The sequence below is a fragment of the Arabidopsis lyrata genome (genome assembly GCF_000004255.2).
Source record: "Arabidopsis lyrata subsp. lyrata unplaced genomic scaffold ARALYscaffold_5, whole genome shotgun sequence".
Lineage (NCBI taxonomy): Eukaryota > Viridiplantae > Streptophyta > Magnoliopsida > Brassicales > Brassicaceae > Arabidopsis > Arabidopsis lyrata.
This window is the reverse complement of record NW_003302551.1, coordinates 5,568,215-5,581,766: the sequence shown is the minus strand read 5'-3', so window position 1 is coordinate 5,581,766 and position 13,552 is coordinate 5,568,215. Positions and strand designations below refer to the sequence as shown.

The window sequence follows — 13,552 nt, the reverse complement described above, 5'->3', positions numbered from 1 at the left end:
TGCTGGAAAAGCATATGAAATAGAGAGCTTCTATTTATTAACTGATTATGCTTTCTTTATTACATAAATAAAATGTTTTCTTTCTCGGATGACTTGAATGGTAGTAGATTTTAAAGTTGTTTTTGGTTTTAGTTTTTACAAAAATCTATTTTATAGCCAATCAAGATTATGAATAAAATGGATTTCTTCAAAAATAGAGAATCTAGATTTTGATTGTTTTTGTCAATTTTCAAAAAAAATTTAAATCTATGTTTAGTGGGTTTCTCACTTCTTTACGTGATTTGACTTTTTCTTTCCATTTTTTATTTTTTTCCTAATATAAAATCTAAAAACCATAAACCAAAATCCAAAATCCATAAACCAAAAACTATAATCCAAAAACCATTTAAAAACTTGCAAACATTCATGGCCCTAGTCTTTTTCTCTTTTTAATAAGTACTTTGCGATAATCGTGATCAAATTATTAATTAATGATCATCTCTTATTCACTCTTTTTTAATTAGTCAGTCAAAATACAACAATATGTCATATCATACTATATTTAAAAATAAATCAAACTTAAAATCACAAAAATAAAACAAATTAAGGAATCAAAATCTGTATATTGTGATGACAAAAAAATACTTTTAATTAAATAAGATTAAAATATGTCGGTTTGGATTTATAAATGAGGATTAGGGTTTATAATTTATAATTAAACAAAATTATATGTCGGTTTGGGTTTATAAAAGAGTATTTAAGGATTAGATTTTATAATTAAACAAAATTATATTTCGATTTGGGTTTATAAAAATGAAACTTAGGGTTTAAATTTTACAATTAAAAAAAATTATATGTAGGTTTGGGTTTATGAAAGAGTAGTTAGGGTTTAGATTTTAAAATTAAATGAAATTAGATGTCAGTTTTGAAATTCATGAATACTTGGATCAAGGAATATAGATAACTCTTTATAAACTTTAGAAATAACTCAAACTAAAGTTTCCCTCAATCTAACTCTCAATTCTCATAAGTTGTATCACACCTTGATACCTCCTTATATAATAAAAATTTTAGACCTAATCCTAACTCAATTAGGACTTGTATAACTTCTAGAATATTCTAGATAACTCCTAGAATATAAGCTTAATTTCCTTTTTATTTAAGTAACTTATTGCTCAAGCTACTTCTTCTTCAAGCTTATTCCAACATTTTCCCCTTTAAGCTTGAAGTCTTCCTTTGGTACACCTTGAACTCCAATGAGGTCTCTCATCTCTCTGAACTTGACTCTTCCAAGTGCCTTAGTCAAAATGTCTGCCCTTTGTTCCTCGTCGGGAACATGCTCAACCAAGATTTGACCATTCTCCACACACTCCCGTATAAAGTGATACTTCTGATGAATGTGTTTGCTTCTGCCGTGAAACGCTGGATTTTTGGTGAGTGCGATTGTCGACTTGTTATCAACCCGTATTGTCACCTTTTCGCATGTTGTCCCAATCACTTCAGCAAACAATTCCTGGAGCCAAATAGCTTTCTTAGCTGCCTCCGTAGCAACCATGAATTCAGCCTCACAAGATGAAAGTGCTACTAGCTACTTGTTGTTTTTGAGAACACCAAGTAATTGGACACTCGTCAAGGTAGAATACATGACCTGCGGTACTCCTTCCATCATCAATATCCACGCTATGACTACTATCACTATAGCCCACTAAACCCGACTTGGTTCCTTGTTTAAAATGAAGGCCATGTGAAAGTGTTCCTTAAAGATATCTCAATACTTGTTTTAGCACAGCTCCATGTGATTCCTTTGGATCTTGTAAATATCGACTTAAGATACCAACCGCATAAGACAAGTCTGGCCGAGTATGAAGTAAATATCTAAGACACCCAATGTTTCTTCTGTAATCTTGTCCGTTTACTTGCTTCTCACTTTGAGCCTTAGAAAGTTCCAAACCAGAGATCATAGGTATGTGAACGGCTTTACACTCACTCATTTCTGCCTCCTCTAAAATCTTCTTAGCATATCTCTCTTGCTTCAAAACACATCCATCCTCTCCTTGAAGTACCTCAATTCCAAGATAATAAGTGAGTCTTCCCAAATCACTCATTTCAAATCTTCCCGCCATTCCTTTCTTAAACTCAATGATCATGTCCAAATTTGAGCATGTAACAAGTAAGTCATCGACGTACACTGCCACCACCAAAAAACACTCACCTTCTTGTTTTCTGTATAGAGATGGTTCCTTAGAACATTTTTCAAAGCTTAATTCCTTAATAATTTCATTTAGCTTAGTGTTCCAAGCTCGAGGTGCTTGTCTTAGTCCGTAGAGGGCTTTGGGTAACTTGTAGACTTTCTCCTTGCTTTCTTTGATCAGAAAACCCTCGGGCTAAGTTACATACACATCCTCCTTCAATTCTCCATGAAGAAATGCAGTCTTGACATCAAGATGATGCACTTCCCAGGAGTTTGAGGCTGCTAAGGCGATAATGAAATGGACAGTTTCAATATGAGCTACCAGAGCATACACGTACTTCATCGAAATCTATTCCATGTCTCTGTACATAACCCTTGGCTATGAGTCTTGTCTTGTACTTGTTCACACTGCCATCAGAATTACGTTTTAGCTTGAACACCCACTTCAATCCAATTGGCTTAGCATTCACGGGAAGATCAACTAAACTCCAGGTTTTGTTTTTAGTTATAGAGAGAATCTCTTCATCGCAAGCATCTCTCCATTCTTTTGATTTAGTCGCCTCATGAAAGTCCCATGGCTCCTTATTAATCATCATCAACAATTGTTCTCCTTCTATTTCGGACAATAACACGTAATCATTGAGTTAAAAGTAGGCTTTGCGACTTGTCTTCCGGATCTTCTTAACATAGGCACAGGTTGAACTGTTTGTTCTTGCTCCGCATTCTCTGTTCTGTCAATGACAACGTCAGCTTCTTCATTGTCAACATCACTTTCACTTTCTTCTCTGTTTCCCTCTGTTTCAGTGACAGCCTCACTTTCTCTTATTCCATGATTCCCGAATTCTCCTATGCTGAGAGTAAACGTCCCTGAGTCATAGTGTTTTTCTGAATTTGAAATAGTCCACTTCCAGCTCTTGTTTTCATCAAATATCACATCCCGGCTTACTATGACTCTGCGGTTTGTTGGATCCAAGAGTCTATACGCTTTCGAGCCAGGCTCTGTCCCGAGATAAACAAGCATCCTTGACCTGTCATCTAGGTTTCTTAGATGTGGAGCTTCAATTTTTGCATAACAGACGCATCCAAAAAATCTCAAATGCTCAACATTCGGCTTCCTACCCTTAAGAGCCTCATACGGTGTTTTGTCAGTTAGAGCCTTTGTTCCTACTCTGTTTATGAGGTACGTTGCGTATCTTACTGCCTCACCCCATAGATAATTAGGCATACTCATGTGCTTAATTAGTATGCTTCTGGTCATCACTAGTAGTGTCCTGTTTCGTCTCTCAACCACTCCATTCTGTTGAGGCGTGTAAGGCGCGGTTAAGTGTCTGTTGATGCCTTCCTTTTCACAAAAACTCTGAAATTCATGGGACATAAACTCTCCCCCTCTATCAGTTCTTAGTGTCTGGACTCCAGTTTCTTGTTCTATTCGTGCTTTAAACGCTTTGAATTTATCAAAAACTTCACTTTTCTCTGTCAATAATATTGACCACATATAGCGAGAGTGGTCATCAATTAACACAAAGACATACCTCTTTTTCGCAGCTGTAGAAGGAGAAATTGGACCACATAAGTCTCCATGAATCAGTTCTAGCGGTTGTGATGCACAATATGAAGTAGCTTTCGGAAATGTTTGTCTTGTTTGTTTCCCAAGTAAACAAGAAGCACAAGTCTCCTTTTCTTTTGGAGCACTAGGTATCCCAACAACCAATTCCTTAGCTACCATTGTTTTTATGGTCTCAAAATTAACATGTTCTAGTCGAGCATGCCACCTCAAAGAATCGCTTGTCACCTCAAGCTGTAAACACTTCTCCATATCAACTTCTAGATCGACTTTGTATAGTCGGTTTCTTGATCGTATTGCCCTGACCAAAAGATTTCCACCACAATCGTGTAATGTTAAGAAGTCTTCTTTCATCCTCACATCACATCCTGCTTCTGTAGCTTGACCTAGGCTAATGATGTTGCTCCTAAGCTCCGGTATGTAATAGACATCAGCTAGCACTTTTCTTTTTCCTCCTTTACTTACAAACAGAATCGAACCCTTGCCTTTAATGTCAATTCTTGAGTCATCACCAAACCTTACTTTTCCTGTGACCAACTCATTTAATTTGCAAAACCATGTCCGATTTCCTGTCATGTGATTATTGGCGCCATTGTCTAGAAACCAAGCATTATCTGAGCACACTTCAAGTTCTTTAGGTTTCACATTTTTTTCATTAAGAAAAACCACTTCATGCATCATGAGAGACTCAGCCTCTTGTATATCATCTTATTCCTCCTTTTCTTGAAGCTGTATTAGTTTGAGTAGTCGTTCTGGACAATTGGAAGCATAGTGGCCAATTTTATCACAGCGGTAACAAGTTACTTTTGCTTTGTCTCTCTGTTGGTAACCATCTCTCTGTTGATAGCCAAAGCGTCCACGTCCTCTTCCAAAACGACCACGACCTCTGCCTCTGCTTCCTTAGTGAGATCCATAATGAGGCTGTGAGTCCATGTTAGCATACATTAGCTTGCCTTGATCCTCCTGTGAGTCTTCTTCATCACCAATCCGTTCTTCATAGGTTTTAAAGTCTTCCCACGATGTCTTCAAAGGTAGTTTTCTTAAGATCCAGAAATTGTTCTAGAGCAGCAATAATGTGTATGTATTTCTTTCGTGGCAAGCTTTTAAGAAATTTCTTTACGATCTTAGGTTCTGCAATGTTTTCTCCCAGTGACGCCGATTTTGTTGATATTTCCGAAAGTTTACCAGCAAAGTCATCAATCGTGTCATTCTCTTTCATCTTTAACCTATCGAATTCAGCCATAAGAGTATGTAGTCTTGCTTCTTTGACCCGTTCAGCACCAAGGTTCCTTGCCGTATGGCTTCCCAAACAGCTTTTGAGGTCTCATGGTCTCCAACTTGCAAGATCAACACTTCGGGTATGGACTGGAACAAGAGAGCTCGGGCCATGTCATTCTTTTCAACGTCATTAGATCCAGGATCTATTGTGTCCCAAACTTTGTGTACACGTAGCGCCACCTTCATCCTCATAGCCCAAACGGTGTAATTTGTGGAAATTAACATCGGACATTGGATGGCCGACGTTCCTCCCTCTTTCGGTTTGTTTGCTACAACGATTTCACTCATGATTCGTATGATCGAATATCAAAAACCCTCAAAGCTCTGATACCAAATCTAAAATTGAATACTTGGATCAAGGAATAAAAATAACTCTTTATTAACTTTAGAAATAACTCAAACTAAAGTTTCCCTCAATCTAACTCTCAATTCTCATAAGTTGTATCACACCTTGATACCTCCTAATATAATGAAACTTTTAGACCTAATCCTAACTCAATTAGGACTTATATAACTTCTAGAATATTCTAGATAACTCCTAGAATATAAGCTTAATTTCCTTTTTATTTAAGTAACTTATTCCTCAAGCTACTTCTACTTCAAGCTTATTCCAACATCAGTTTGGGTTTATAAAAGAATAGTTAGGATTTAGATTTTACAACTAAACAAAATTATATGTCGATTTGGGTTTATAAAAACAAGGTTTAAGATTTAGATTTTATAATTAAAGAAAATTATATGTCGGTTTGAGTTTATAAAAGAGTGTTTAGGATTTAGATTTTAAAATTAAATGAAATTATATGTCGGTTTGGGTTTGTAGAGATTTTGTTTTCTTAATTTGTTTTGTTTTCTGATTTTAATTTTGATTTATTTGTAAATATAGTATGACATTTATATTTTGATTGACTATTTAAAATAGGGTGAATGGTTCAACCCAAGAATTTTTCATTAAATAATCTATATATCTATAAATATAATGGGAGAGTTGTCTCTCCATCTAAGGTGTCCACATCAGCATCCATGTCATCACATTTTATTATTTTTGTGGGCTCCACATATGTTATTTATTAAAACAAAAACTAAAACTAAATTAATTTACACATTTTACAACACAAAAAATAAACCTTTTCATTAAGAATCAATAATTTACAAAAAATAAATTAAATATGAAAAAACGAAAAAAAAAAATATACAAACCAAAATATAAAACTTTTGAATTGAGATTAGAGAAATATAAAGTTAGATAATCATGTCTTAACATATAATGAGTAAATATTTTTAAATGGTTAGAGTTAGGAAAAAGAAACTTATGATATATTTTAATGTAACAAGGCCTGGGCAAATTAACCGAACCGAATGTAACGAACCGGAAACGGAGCAAAAAGAACCAAACCGAACCGAAATTTGAAAATATCCGAATGATACTAAATTCTATAACCGTAAGAACAGGAACCGAATCGGTACCGATCCAAAATATTTCGGGTACCCAAAATATAATTATACATCTAAAAATATTAGTTTTTTATAGACTGAATAATCAAAAATACCTCAAAACTATATAAAAATACTAGAAAATAACCGAAAAGTATCCAAAATATTCAAAAATAACTGAAATATCCAAAAATATCCGAAGTAAAATACCCGAATGGATAGTAAATTTTAAAACTGAAAGAACCGGAACCGAACCGAAACAGAACCAAAATTTTAAAATACCCGAATAGATACTAAACTCTAGAACCAAAATAACCAGAACCGAATGGAACCGAACAGAAACCGATTGGATAACAAACGTCTAGGACTATAAAACAATCACTTTTAAGAGTTATAATTATTTCATTGAATTAAAAAAATAAGAGTTAAAAAAATACCAAATTTATAGGTCCTAACTAAAAAAAGTACTCCATTTAAAAAACATACACATTTTTTTTTTTTTTGTCATCCAAAATTAATTAGAGCTCAAAAGAGCCCTGAGGAATGTTGTTTACATATGTGATATGAAGCGGTTATGTACAAACTTTTCGTGCCAAATTATCTGCTTTAGTATTTGCTCTACGAGAAATTAAAGATAAAGAGAAAGATGAAAACTCCTCCTTGTCCCTCTGAAATTCCTCCAAATACACTGAAAACGCCGGCCATTCGGTTGGAGAAGACACCATCTTCACCAGGTCTGAACAGTCTGTAAAGAACGCTACCTCTTGATTATCTGCACCAATCATACACTTCATCGCCCAGAGAAGGGCCTCGACTTCGGCATGTAGTGGAGATAGACTTCTACGGAGGTTCGCAGCTCCCATGGTTGGCGGCTCCATTTGACGATGTACAGAACCACCCTGTACCGGAGAACTTATCACTTCCTTTCCATGATCCATCCACAAAACAACGGTATCCGGAATAATTTGACTCAAGTGAAACATCCCTCACTCGAATTCGATTTACCAGATCCACAGAACCATGATTTTCGTTATGGAGGTCAACTTGAGCTGATTGCCACAATTATGCCTCTTTTTCCGCTAATCGTAATACCTCTATGGGGTCTGTATCTATGTTTTCAAAGATTTTTTCATTCCTTGCTTTCCAAATATACCAAATAATCCATGGGAATGCTGATGAATCAAATTCCGAAGGTATTCTCCAGAATAAGTGATCCAAATTCGCAAAATTAGATTCCGTTGGAAAAATCCCCATAGCCGTAGGAATCTGTGAAAGCGCCCAAATCTGCCGTGCCGGGTGGCACTGAAAGATTGTATGATTGATCGTTTCCTCTGGTGCGCCACATCTAGCACATCCCGTATCACAATCAATTTCTCGTTTCCGCAAATTTTCCGTAACCGGTACACAACCTGCTAAGATTTGCCATAAGAAATGGCGTATCTTAGGTGGACATTGCACTTTCCAAGAATGTGCTTTTAACGGATTGATATCAGGGCCAAAAAAATTTAAATTTGTCTCCAACTTTTCTAACCGTGTGGTATGATAGCCGGATTTGACTGTATATTGTCCGGATTTTGTAAAATGCCAACCCAAAGAATCTTCTTTTGTTGGCGCACCCACATGTATGGCGCTTATTAGCGCAACATCTTCTGGATCAAAGATCGCTTTTAAGAGATCAATATTCCAAAAGTTCGTCTGACTATCTATAAGGTCGTTAACTTTTAAAGATGGGTCAGCAACTGAGCCATTACTTTTTGCTGGTCTCGGGAATTGAGCTGGAATCCAGGGATCCTCCCAAACCGAGATGGATGTCCCAGATCCGACTCTTTTAATAAGTCCTTTATTAACCAGAGATCTAGCTGAACATATACTCCGCCATCCATATGATGAAGAATATGTTTTTATGTTTTCCAAAGGATTGGATTTCCTAAAATACCGTCCTTTAAACACCTTTGCGAAAAGAGAATCTGAACCGTGATCAACCGCCATAATTGTTTTGCTAGTAAAGCTGAATTAAAATCGTCAACATTCCGAAATCCTAGTCCCCCTTCCGATTTGCTATTGCACAATTTATTCCAAGCCATCCAGTGCATACCTCTAGAATCACCATTTGAGCTCCACCAAAAATTTGCAACCGCGCTAGTAAGTTTATAAGTGATTGTTTTTGGTAATCTGAAGCATGACATAACATAAGTTGGTAACGCTGCAGCTACCGATTTAATCATCACTTCTTTTCCCCCTTTTGATAAAAATTTTGCCGACCATCCATTAATCCTTGTTTGTAGTCTCTCTCTGACAAAAGAGAAGATTTTTGTCTTGGATCCTCCTAAACTCTCCGGCAATCCAAGATAAGAACCCATACCACCGATATTAGTGATACCTAAGGTAGATTTGATTTCTTCCTTAATATCATCATCTACCTTATGTCCAAACTGAATAGAGGATTTTAAAAAATTAATCTGCTGCCCCGATACCGCTTCATACTTCTTTAAAATTCCCAAAATTACCTCACACTGATCCTTGTTGGCCTTGCAAAAAAATAAGCTATCATCCGCAAATAACAAATGTGAAACCGGAGGGCATGCATTTGCTACTTTGATACCCGTAATTAATTTTTCCCGTTCAGCTTTCTGAATATTCGCAATTAGCACTTCTGTGCAAAGGATGAATAAATAAGGTGAGAGCGGGTCTCCTTGTCGTAAACCCCTCTCTGGTACTATTAGTCCTCTAGGTTGTCCATTAAGGAGAACTCTATATTGGACCGTTGTGATACACCACATTATCCATTTAATCCATTTTTCACAGAAACCCAATTTTCTTAAAACCTTCTCTATGAAAATCCATTCCACCCTATCATAAGCCTTACTCATATCCGTTTTAATTGCCATGAATTTTCCTTTACATGACGGGTTAGTTCTCAACCCATGGAACATCTCTTGTGCGATAAGAATATTATCCGAAATCAATCGTCCTTCTACAAAAGCCGATTGTGTTTCCGAAATCAATTTTGGTAGCACCGTCTTAAGTCTTTGGCAAAGAATCTTCGATATAATTTTATACCCAACATTGCAAAGACTGATGGGCCATAATTGTGTCATCCGTGTCGGTCTTTCCGTTTTTGGAATCAAGCAAATATTAGTTGTATTTAACCGTTTATCAAAAATTTCGTCCTCTAAAAAAGAATTGACCAGAAAAAGAAGGTCTGTTTTAATGGTGACCCAAGCCTTTTGGAAAAATAAAGCTGTCATACCATCAGGTCCAGGCGCTTTTTCCGGATGCATCATAAACAAAGCCGTTCTCACCTCACATTCGGTTGCGGGTGCCGTTAGAAAATTATTAATCTGTTCCGTAATCAGAGTTTGAACTTCTGCCAAGGATTCCTCAAAAGCCTCAGGCTTAGTTGTAGTAAACAGTTCCTCAAAATAAGACACCGCTATAGTTTGAATATCTTTATCCTCTGCACACCAAATCCCGTTCTCATCATGTAACCCCGTTATTCGATTCCTTGCCCGTCTTTGTTTTGTTAGTGCATGAAAATATTTTGAATTATTATCCCCTAGTTGCATCCAAAAACTCCTACTTTTCTGATGCCAATACAACTCCTCATCTCGATAAGCCTCTTTCAGCCGTAATGTTAACTCTGTAATCTCCTCCCGTGGTCTCCTATCATCTCTTTGTGCCACGAGTAATTCCGATTTTAGTTCCTCAATTGTTTGCCGCCCATAGGGAGTTAAATTTTTCCTCCACTGCGAAATAGCCCGCCTACAATTAGTCAATTTTTCTACAAATTTTCCCTCTCCTAACTCAGGGTTCGAATTCCAACCATTTGAAATTGCCTCGAGTAATCCTTCCTTCCCAATCCATCTTTTGTCAAACCTAAAATTTCTTTTCCCGCGTGGGACCTTATCCATGAGTGTAGCTACCACCGGTGTATGGTCGGAAGCTACCATTGGTAAATATTCAACGTAAGAATTGCAGAATAATTCATGCCAATCTTCGATTGCTAAGGCTCTATCCAAACGACACCGTATTGGTTTTTTGTCTCGCCAACCCCGCCAAGATAACCAATCTCCGATGTATGGAAACTCCAAAAGACCGCAATTTTGAATCATTAAATTAAAAGGGATAAAAGAAGATGCATGTCTTAAATTACCACCTCTTTTCTCGTGATTTCCGGTTAATTCATTAAAATTTCCTATTAAGAACCAGGGTGTGTTTCTAACCAAACCGATCTGTGTTAACCGTTCCCAAACTTGATCTCTATTTTTCGGAACCGGATCACCATAAACAAAAGTAAGATGTATTGTTTTTCCTTTTACCACCGCCTCAACATCAATTAAACGATTACTTTCATAAATAATTGAAACATTAAAATCATTATTGTAATAAAGGGCTAAACTGCCACTACAACCGGTAGGATCAACCGTTTTTAAATTTTTGTAACCAAAATGACCGATAAATTTTTCCATAAACCAAGAAGGTTGTTTTGTTTCCGAAAGAAATAAAAAGTCTGGCCGGTGTTGTTTCCATATATCCCGAAGATAACCAATAGTTGCCTTATTGCCAAGTCCTTGACAATTCCAACTCAAAACCTTCATTTATTAAACTTTGGTTTAGGTGGGTTGCGTCCACCCGTTAAACCCTTCACCGTACCATGGTGCATCGGGTTATAGCCTTCATTCCCTTGCTCTTGCATCAGGTTATTCGTGACCATATCTAAAACCGACAAATGAATCATATTCATTTTATTCCTCAAACAAACCATAATTACTTCATGATTAAAAAACACTACTAGATCAGGACCCGCACGTACGTGCGGGGTTTTTGTACCATACGATTTTCTAGTATAAAATTTATGTCATCTAGGTTTCGAATGTGTGTATCAGTTTGAATTTGTTATGACTATTTAAAATAGATTTATGTAACAAATTACAGGATTGAATATATTAGTATTGGGAACTGATCAAATCGTTCGAGACATATGTATTCTGGTATATTTTGTATAAAAAAATAGTTGGGTATTACAAAACATTACCTTGTTAAATTAAATTTTTTTTTTGTAACATAATTACTGTGTTTAGTAATTAGTATAGTAAGGAAAAAATATCAAATCTATACTATTAATTTTTTTATATTGATACAACTCTATACTATTAATTTGTAATGATTAATATCAATTTTACACTAACATGGTCACATTTTGTTTTTTCTTGGTCCAAATTCCAGATATTTGTCGTGGGCCATATACATTCACCAAAAATATTTGTGTTGGGCCGTAAAACACACAAATATTGGTCCTGACATTATTTCATTTTATGTTTTTTTTATCTGGAAAGATATTTCTTTTTGTTCTTTGTCTGAAACCTTCGACAATTTTCCAATATGAGAAAATAAATTTTGTCGGCCGATCGACGAAGCTGTATCGAAATCCATCCGAAATTCACTTCCATCGTCTTCGCTTATACATCAATTCTTTGCAAATTATAAGATTTTAAAAGAGGTAAGCTTTTCTTCTCTTTGATTTTTGTTTGAACTTTTTTGGAATCTGCCGATTGGGTTTCTACCATAGATTTTTTCTTGTTTCATTATAGATCTTATACAACGATTGTGAATAACCCACAGAAATTTGATTAATTATTACCTTTTTCATATCTAATTGCATGCAATTTTTTTACATGTTTCGTTTTGTTTAAACATGTTAGTTAGTCAATCAATCTGTTTCTTCTCAAAATTCATAGTGTTAATAGACTAAATCTAATCAATTTCAGTATATCTTTTAAGCTGTAAATCTATAAATTTTTTTTTTGTTTTTATAATTGTTTCAGATTAGTAGCCATATTTCGATGGATTCTCAAAAGAAGAAGAAGAACGAAGATAAGTTTTTTTTTATCCAGATTATTGTATAACTTGAGCACTTTATTGCAAAATGCTCCTGCTTCATTATTCTTTATGTTAGATTCATGATACAAAGTTCAATGTTTGCAGGCGAAGTAGAATTTTGCGCACATCATTCTTATGGAGCTGAAGCAGTATCAGTTTAATTTAGAGCATTCTTGAAATAAAATTTGGTACAATCCTTTTAATTTAAAACGGCAATGTTTCTTAGTCTTTAGAATGATTTATATGGTTTTACTAATGAAACTTTGATAACTGTTAAAAATCTGCAGACAAAGCATCAATTTGAAGTTGGATTCTTAAGGAGGGAAGAGATTTGGTGTTGTAATTGGAGGTTTTCAAAGATCTATATTTAAAAGGTTAGTAAGATATTAAACATAACACTTTTGACTAGGTGATAACAATATAGACCTACTCTATTGATTTCCAAATTTGGTTGAATAAGTGTAGATGAAATACTTACAAATTAATTATGTCAGAAATTTTTAAATAGTAATTTCGTTTCTTGTGATGCTGTTGGAGCTTTATTCTGCATTTGTTTGTTAATAGAAGTAGTGAGTTGTGAGATTTTCTATATTATAATTGATCGGACTGTTTGGTTAGCAGTAATAACCATTATTACTTATAAATATGAAATAGTTAACTTCATATTACTGAATATGATGGTATTAGGACATAAAACTTTTGAAAAACAAAGTTAAGCTGTTATAAGCTAGATGTGTCTTCGAATTCATGTAAAAAGAAAACATGAAAATAACAGAAACAGTAGGGTTGGGTATCAGTTCTTCTCTTGAAACTTCAATCACTGATTCCTTTATTTGCCAAACACACGTTTTCATACCTTGTTTGACCTGCTCAGACATAAAGAAATCAGAAACTCTTATAGTATAACAGAGATATATCAGAATCATTTCATATTGGTTCTTACCTCTGTGAACAAATGTCTCTTTCAACGCTTAGTCTTATAGGTTCTGGAAAACTTCCTTAAACACCACATTCATCGTTTCCTTCTGCGGTTTGCCTTCTTTATCCACTATTAGGATCTTCAGTCCTTTCTTTGAAGTTACCCTTGAGATAGCCACATATAGTTGGCCATGTGAAAAGCATGGCCTGGGAAGATAGATGCCAACATGATTCAGAGATTGCCCCTGACTTTTATTAATGGTCATAGCAAAAGCCACTGCTATTGGAAGTTGTCACATGTTGAAGGCATT

At 35.3% G+C, this 13,552-nt stretch overlaps 1 long non-coding RNA gene across 1 annotated transcript in view; it reads left to right on the top strand.

The window, feature by feature from the left end:
- The first annotated feature begins 11,816 nt into the window (after positions 1 to 11,816).
- The window catches only part of LOC110228028, a 3,077-nt gene continuing 1,341 nt past the window's right edge, over positions 11,817 to 13,552 (top strand). Inside the window, exons 1-3 of the long non-coding RNA XR_002331632.1 lie at positions 11,817 to 11,943; positions 12,269 to 12,511; positions 12,611 to 12,697. This is a non-coding gene — a long non-coding RNA (uncharacterized LOC110228028). The remainder of the gene's footprint in view (positions 11,944 to 12,268; positions 12,512 to 12,610; positions 12,698 to 13,552) is intronic.